The 8,882-nt window shown below is 31.5% G+C and overlaps 1 long non-coding RNA gene across 5 annotated transcripts; it reads left to right on the top strand.

Annotated features, from left to right (window-relative positions):
• Positions 1 to 3,268: 3,268 nt before the first annotated feature.
• LOC114379738 lies at positions 3,269 to 8,127 on the top strand. 5 transcript variants are annotated; one of them, XR_003659585.1, is made up of 6 exons: positions 3,269 to 3,661; positions 3,990 to 5,033; positions 5,154 to 5,431; positions 5,595 to 6,371; positions 6,492 to 7,195; positions 7,481 to 8,127. It is a non-coding gene; the product is annotated as an uncharacterized LOC114379738 (long non-coding RNA). The 5 variants fall into 5 exon arrangements; XR_003659587.1 differs by lacking the exon at positions 7,481 to 8,127 and having other exon boundaries at positions 4,951 to 5,033; positions 6,492 to 7,461; XR_003659583.1 differs by lacking the exon at positions 7,481 to 8,127 and having other exon boundaries at positions 6,492 to 7,461.
• Positions 8,128 to 8,882: the final 755 nt, after the last annotated feature.

The following is an 8,882-nucleotide window of genomic DNA, read 5'->3' as shown; positions in this document are numbered from 1 at the left end:
TTGAAAAAATAAATAATGGATTAATAACTTCAACCATCGAATCACTACTCCTCCTAAAGCACCAGCTCTAGAAAGCATGAGAGAGAGAGAAATGGAAAGATAAAATGGAAAGCGAGAAGGCTCGGGATGAAGGCTGAAAAAGAAGACACGTGGAGCAATACGTGGAGCAACCAACAGAGGTGGAAGTGTGATGCAGCAATACCCAAGAAACCAACAAATTGGACACATGTCAAGCTTCTAGGTATGGGCACAATAGGCTTTTCCCTATACTTCTCTTTTATTATATAGGATAACATATATTGCACCTTCGTCGGTCACCATCTCCGCACTCTTCTCACCAGTCGCCTTTATGCACACCTGCAATACATTCCATTGATTTCAGTAACTGCAACTCGAGTCTCTTTTATTCAGAAAATTAAAAATCCAATGGTAATAGGTTGATAAATTCAACCAAAAAAACATATAACCCACAACCTATCTTAAAACCTTTTCATCAATTTTCCAGATAAAGGTATAAATCAAGAGAGATAAAGGAATAACTTTCAAGGGTCATCATCCTAGCACATGATTATCAATCAATATAGGGAAAAACACAGATACCCATAAATGTGTAAAAGCTAATTGAAGGTAAAAGGAAAAAAAGGAGTCAACTTTTTTTTTCCAGCTATGGTTGGATTCATAAAACATACCCCATATGCATGCAATGTCTGAAACACCCCCAAAAGCCTGGTTAGATTAGATCTCTCATGAGGATTTTGAAGAAAAACGAAGAAGATCAAACCGATTAAGAGCAATCCTCATAATTCAATCAAAACACAGAGATTAAAAAGAGAGAGAGAGAGAGAGAGAGAGAGAGAGAGAGAGAGAATGCATAAAAAGGAAGGAAAACAAAAGAACCTTAGTTTGATAGCCCTCCCTTCTGATATGCAAACACACAGATGGGATTGCTTTTGGATTCTTCTTCTTCGTCGTCCTGTTCTCTTCTCTCACGATTGAAAAAATAAATAATGGATTAATAACTTCAACCGTCGAATCGCTACTCCTCCCAAAGCACTAGCTCTAGAAAGCACGGGAGAAAGAGAAATGGAAAGATAAAATGGAAAGTGAGAAGGCTCGGGATGAAGGCTGAAAAAAAAAGACATGTGGAGCAATACGTGGAGCAACCAACAGAGGTGGAAGTGTGATGCGGAAATGCTCAAAAAACCAACAAATTGGACACATGTCAAGCTTCTAGGTATGTGCACAATAGGCTTTTCCCTATACTTTTCTTTTATTATATAGGATATAGATGTTAAGTTGAGGTAGTTGCATCTTCATAATAGAGATGTCTCTAAAATAATACAAAATTAATTTTAAAATATAAAAAATTAGAAATTCAAAAATTAAATTGTAGCTAGAAATAGTTATTATCTTTAAATATTTGTATTATTTATTAAGAGTGTGTGAATTATTATAAATTATTCGGTAGACGTATTTGATTTTTACGAATAAAAAATTAAGTATATTTTTTATGATATGATCTTATCTCTTAATTTACTCTCATTAATAGAGTGGGATATATTGTTTTTCATTAATCTTAAAATTTAAATTCAAAATTTCTAAAAACAACTAATTATGCATTTTAAAATCTTATTTATATTCAATTGGTTATATATTTATTCTATGCTCATTTATTTTTTTATATTCTTTTTTAGTTTATTTTTAAGTCTCATAATATTGCCTTAAAAACTGTGTAAAAAAACATAATGAAATTTCAACCAAATAAAATTGTTGAGAGATAAAGTTTGATTCTTATATTATAAATTTATTATTGCCTTGCACTGGCTAATTATTTTTCCTGAAATTCAATAATAACATGTTAACTAATTGTTAAGAATATGGTAAAATAAAAGGAGAATTCTGGATAATAAATTGTTGATGATAAAATTTGATTCTTATAATATAAATTTATAATTTCCTTGCTTGAGTTAAATATTTTGCGTGAGGATTTTTTTAAAAACAATTTTGCCTGAGATTTAACAATAAAATATTAAGATCTAATGTGACAAAATTAAAGAGACAAGTGGTATGGAATAGATTGATGTGATATATTTAATAGATAAATAGTGGAAACATAAAACAACATACTCTCTCCGCATTCCTTTGTAATTGTCGAGTTTTTTCTCTATTTGTCTGTCATTCACAAAGAAAATTCCACACTTATTTTATTAGAATAAAAAAAAATTATTGATTTTTTTTTTAGTTTTTACAAAATAACCTTAAAAGAAAGATAAAAATGAAAACGAAAGTAAAATTATGTAAAAAGTTCAAACAAGTGACAAAATGATTTGCATATTTCTCACAAACAAAGTTTTTTTTATAGGATAAATTATGTTTTTAATTTCTAAACTTTTTAAAATTTTATTTTTAATTTTTAATTTTTTATTTCTTTTTTTCCTTAAACATTTTTTTATTCTTATTTTTAGTCTTTAAATTTTTTTTATTGTTACTTTTAATTTTTTTAAGGGACTAAAAGTCAGGAAAAAAAGGTTAAAGAATTAAAAATAAAAATAATAAAAAAAGTTTAAGGACCAGAAACAGATAAAAAAAACTCAAAAACTAATAAAAAATTATAAAAAAAAGTTTAAGGAACAAAACATAATAAACTGTTGATTACAATACTATTAATTAAATATGATTATTTGTTTCAAATTTTAGGGTTTTTGTTTTTATATTTGTATTTTTAACTTTTTTTTTGAAATATTTATTTTTGATGACCAAGTATTTGATATAATGTTTTGATCAAGAATTACATCTTTCAAGTGTTATCATCAATAAAATAAAAGTAAAGTATTAAAGGAAAAATTATGATTGTCTTAAGAAAGATCCATTCACAAGATCAATTGATAATTTGTTATTGAGTATTTAAAAAAAATGTTAAGACAATTTAATTTGTTCACATTTTTTAATTGACGTTAATTAACCACGTTAACAGAGTAAAAGTAATACAGAAAAAAAGAAGAAGAATATCTTATGTAATCTAAGAAAAAATAAAAAAATACAAGTGTATGAAAAATGTTAGAATGATTTTTTCTATTTGTTTCAACTGTGGTTAGTAACAACTTTAACACACAGGGAGTAAAAGCAATTTAAAGAGAAATATAGGATGCAATTTGAGAGAAAATACATAGAGTAAGAGAATAATTTATTTATTTTATATAATAAGATAAATTGTAAAAATATATAAAAAAATCACCGCAACTGTGTTTCCACTTGTAAGGACAGAAGAAGAAAGCGGAGAAGTTGCAAAGAAAAAACGACTAAACCACAAACAGGGTCTTTAATATAAGGATTCCATTTCTATCCAAAACCTTATCCTCGTGATTCTCACCCACACATCATTCTGATTTCTGATCAAGTTTGCTTCCACTTTTGCTAATTGCATGGCTTCCAAGACCACAATTCATTGCTGCTTCCGCGGTGAAGACACACGCAATAGCTTCACTGGTTTTCTTTTTCAAGCTCTTAGTAGAAAAGGCACCATTGATGCATTCAAAGATGGTAAAGATCTCAAGAAAGGCGAATCCATAGCGCCAGAGCTGATCCAAGCCATTCAAGGGTCTCGCCTTTTCTTCATTGTGGTGTTTTCAAACAACTATGCTTTCTCAACTATCCGAAAAAAGTAAGTAACATCTCTCATTTGATTATGTATCTTAATTTGTTATATTACATATATATGCGCTTAGTCATATCATTATGTGCATGTATTTCATCCTTTCTTACTCGTAGTTTCCTCCAATTTATTACCCCTTTTTAAAACTTGAGAGAGGTTGGTTGAAAATCTAACATGTAAATTGGGTGGGAAATTTATACATATTTAATGCAAATAGTATTTAAAAGGGGAAAAAGTACTCTGTTCTTATCTTCTTTATATGCATGTACATTTATTTTGGTTCTCTTGAGTTGGGTGATTATTTGACATTCTTCATTTTCTATAAATGTTCATATAGGCTACAATATGCAGAGATTGAAGATCTTGAAAAGATAACAAATATACTGGGTCACAAATTTTCAAGTCTTCCAAATGATGATCTGGTTGGGATGGAATCTTGTGTTAAAGAATTAGCAAAGCTTTTACGTTTGGGGTCCGTTAATGACATTCAAGTTGTGGGGATGAGTGGGATAGGTGGAATAGGAAAAACAACTCTTGGTCATGGTTTTTATGTAGAAATCTCTCATTAATATGATTTTCGTTGTTTCATTGATGATGTAAGCAAAATTGATCAGAATTCTAGTGTATCAGGTTTACAAAAACAATTACCTTGTCAATCTCAGAATGAAAAAAGTTTAGAGATTTACCATCTATTTAAGGGAACATGTTTGTTATTGACTAGACTATGCTAGCAAGGGAATTGATAGTTCTTGATAATGTTGATCAAGTTGGACTCCTAAAGATGTTTCCAAGGAGTAGAGATACTTTGTTACGTGAATGCCTAGGTGAAGGGGGCAGAATCATCATAATTTCTAGGGATAAGCATATATTGATGAGACATGGAGTAGATGATGTTTACCAAGTCCAAGCATTGGATCACGAACATGCTGTTCAGTTGGTTTGCAGAAATGCTTTCAAAAGTAATTATGTTATGACCGATTATAAAAAGTTGGCTTATGACATACTATCACATGCCCAAGGCCATCCCTTAGCAATGAAGTATTGGGCTCATCTTTGTTTGGTTGAAATATTATGGATGTACTGCAAATAAGTTTTGATGAGTTGGAGGATACCGAGAAGGGAATATTTTTGGATATTGCTTGCTTGCTTATTCTACATATACCCTGTGCAATATTTGATGAAAGTTATTGATTTTCGTGGATTTCATCCTAAATATGGCCTTCAAGTTCTAATTGATAGATCACTCATAACCATTAAATATGAATTGATTCATATGCGTGACTTGTTGAGAGATTTAGGCAGGTATATTGTTCGAGAAAAATCACCTAAGAAGCCAAGAAAATGGAGTAGATTATGGGATTTCAAAAAGATCTCCACAAAGGTATGTTAGACAATATGGTAAAATAGTTTTTGATTATAAAATCCTAGTTACCATTTTTCTAGAATTGGGGTAAATACTTCAAAAGATCTAACATTTTCTTTCCCCTTTGCAATTTTGTAGGCAGCAGATTATCTTGAAGCCATGGTTATTAAAAATAAAGCAACTTTCCTCAAACAACAATAAGGGCAGATGCTCTATCAAAAATGATTCACCTTAAGTTGCTCGTACTTGAAAAAATGAATTTTTCAGGAAGACTTGGTAATCTTTCCAATGAATTAGGATATCTTACTTGGAATGAATATCCTTTTGAGTGTTTGCCACCTAGTTTTGAGCTGGACAATCCTGTTAGGTTGCTTTTGCCTAATAGCAACATCAAACAACTATGGGAAGGCATGAAGGTAATGTAAATTTTTATTCTTTATCTATTTTGTTTTTCTTTAGATGCACAAATAAAAACCAAACTTTCTTGTGCTGTTTCCTTTTTTTAATTAATTAAAGAGACAAAAGAAACCCCGCATGTCATTATTAACTTTGTCTCCTACTATTGGACATTCATTGCAGCCTCTACAGTCTACACAATTTGAGACATTTGATTCTCTCATTCCAAAAATCCAATTGAGATGCCAGATATTGGGGAGGCCCTAAATCTTGAGTGGCTAGATCTCCAAGGACGTATACAACTTAGGCAGATTGATCCATCCATTGGTCTTCTAAGAAAGCTTATTTTTGTGAATTTCAAAGACTGCAAAAGTCTTACCAAGTTACCACATTATCATATTTGGCCTCAATTCTCTTGAATATTTGTTTCTTTACGGCTGTTCAAAACTGTATAATAACCAGTTATTGAATGAACCTAGGGATGTAGAACATTTGATGAAGATTTATATAGGTAAAGCTCCTTTTTATCCCCAATCAACACCTTCCTACTCCAGAGAACATAAAAGTTGAGTTAGCTATTTATTGCCTTCCTCGCCAATTTTCCCATGTATCTGCAAACTTGATCTAAGTTTCTGTAATTTACTTCAAATCCCTGATGCTATCGGAAATTTATGTTGCTTAGAAAGCCTAGATTTAAGTGGAAACAATTTTTCTATACTGCCCAACCTCAAGGAGCTTTCCAAACTGTTCCATTTAAACTTACAACACTGCAAGCAGTTGAAACATTTGCCTGAGCTCCCTTCATGATTTGACTTCCCATCACCTACTTACATGCTGCCATGGATAAAATATCTATCTAGTGGAAGAGATGCAGGATTATACATTTTCAACTGCTCAAAATTGGTTGAGAGGGAACGCTGCTCAAACATGGGTTTTTCATGGATGATACAAATTATTCAGGTGTGCATGCTCCTTCCTTCCTCCTCCCATCTCTCCTCCTAAGTTCTATCTATTTCTCTCATCTTTTTTTTTTTTTTTTTTGTGTCAGAATTAGGAACTAACATACAGCTGTGTCTGCAGTACATGGAGCATCACCAGTACAAAAATTTTGATTACCCTCTAATGGAATTTGCAAGAATTTAAAGTGTTACTCTTGGAAATGAAATACCAAGGTGGTTCAACAATCAACATTTGGGCAGTTTAATAAGCATAGACGCATCACCCGTTATGGATGACAATGATTGGATCGGCGTGCTGTGTTATATTTGTGGTACATCATGAAACAGTTTTAGCTATGAGTCCTTCAAAACAAAAGGAAGGTATCCTTTTATTGTTGATATGGCGGTGGATTTTTATGGAGATCTAGAACTAGTTTCAGACGAATCAGAACACATGTGGCTATTCTTTCTCAGTCAAAGACTATTCATTGAAGAATATCATCTGCAGGGCACATCTAACCTCGGTAGCATGAAACAGGAATTTAAAATAATTAGCTACTAGCCAGGTTTTCATGTTGAGGTGAAGAAATACGGGTATCATTGGGTATATAAACAGGATCTTGAACTATCAAACTTAACTATGATGCATAGCGGAAATTTGTCAGCTTAGAAGCACAAGTTTTTGGCAATTGAACAAAATGAAGGAAAAAATCAAGGAAAAAGAAGCAAAGGAAGAATCTCAGCAGAAGGAAGAAAAGATGCTGCCAAACCCTCCCTGGAAAACTCAATCAAGTTGCTGCAAATATATCATCAGAAATTATGCAAGCTACAAGCAAAGGAGAAATGGTAAGACTTTCATTTTTAGTTGTTGATGACTCAACTAAAGAATCAGGGATGCAAATTTTAAATAATGTTTTCGGTTGTTCTAGGATGCTGGTGTTGGTTGGCAAAAGATACTTTTCTTTTGGTAGTTGTAATGTTTCAGAGGATGATGCAATTTCTGGTATATTTGTAACAAATACAAAAAATGGATTTTTATAACTGCTACTTTTTTAGTGTATCCGAATCCATATTTGGACTTATAATAATAATAATCATGTTTACTCATGTCATATTACACTTTCTTGACAGTACAAAAAGAAGAAAAGAAAAACCCTCATGTCAGGCAATCTAAGAATCAAGAAGTCAAGCTAACAAACTAGATTTCTGCCTAAGAAGAAAAGAAGCGAGTAAAAATATTTTGATGCAGTCACTATATCATTTCCTTCTGTCATGTCTTATGCACTAACACAAATTGAATCTATTTCAGATTTTGATCTAGACAGTTATTCTCCTGTCCTCTAACATCAAAGATGTTTATTCTTTAAGAAAAAGAACAGAAAAAAAGGAAGCGACAGCGCCCCAATGCTCTCCCTTATGTTGCTGGAGAGGCTTGTCTCTACCCATGTTTACAGCATGTAAATTCACATACCCCTCTTCAGTCACTAGGATGTGTCCTCATACCTCGGACCGCACTTAAATTTACACACTATTCCTTGTTTTGTATTTTCCTTACATTACTCTTATTCCTTGTTTTGTTTTGTCAAAAACTTTTTTTTGGATCTTTACATGTTAGTGCAGGGTGCAGACTTGTATAATATCTCAATCATGCATGACAACATGGAGATAACTTCTTTTTTTTTTAATTTTTTTCATATCACTCAGTCTGATAAACGGGAAGTTTCCAAAACTTCAGAAAAAGATTTGACTAAGAAAAAGTAAGGAACAGATTTCTCATACTTATAGAGTTCAATCTTTGTTTTATCGTTTCAAATCTTAATCTCTAAATAATACATTCTGATCTAGATTTTTCCAGCTTTATCCAATTAGTCTGAAATAAGAGAATCTAACTAAAGTTATCAACAATCGGCTGTTTATCAGCATATCTTATAATTACGTTACTTCTGGTCTTTTGAAAGACTTGTTTGGATCTTTACATGTTTCTATGTTAGTGCGGAGTTGTATAATATCTCAATCATTTATGACAACTTGAATCTAACAATCCCACTCAATCTAATGATTGGGAAGTCTCCGATACTTAAAGAAAAAGATTTAGCTGACGAAGCAAGAAAAAATCTCTGATGCTTAAAGAGTCATTACATCTTTGTTTTAATTTTTAATCACTTGATAGAGCTGTTTATTGGCTTTTGTTTCTGCTGGAATTTCTTATAATTAAAAATTGTGTAATTAAATTTTTTGTATTGAAAACTTTTAATCAGTTAATTTTTTTTGCTGGAAGCTTACCAATTAACATATTTAAAAATACCACAAACTCCTGTAGGGTATGAACAAAGTATATCATCATATATCAAATAAGTGACGTACGACACACGCGCGTTAAACATTGTTGTGAATTCGTTCTGTGTTGGATGGTAATTTCTAAAAGGGTCTATTATCTTTTTGGTTGAAGTCTCAGAACTTATTTTTCCATTTTAGTCAACTCATTCAAGTAACAACATTAATCAATCACAAAGTAATAACAATATTAACAAGT

The sequence above is a fragment of the Glycine soja genome, chromosome 12 (genome assembly GCF_004193775.1).
Source record: "Glycine soja cultivar W05 chromosome 12, ASM419377v2, whole genome shotgun sequence".
NCBI lineage: Eukaryota > Viridiplantae > Streptophyta > Magnoliopsida > Fabales > Fabaceae > Glycine > Glycine soja.
The sequence above is the reverse complement of the archived record's forward strand: the minus strand, read 5'-3'. Positions and strand labels throughout refer to the sequence as shown.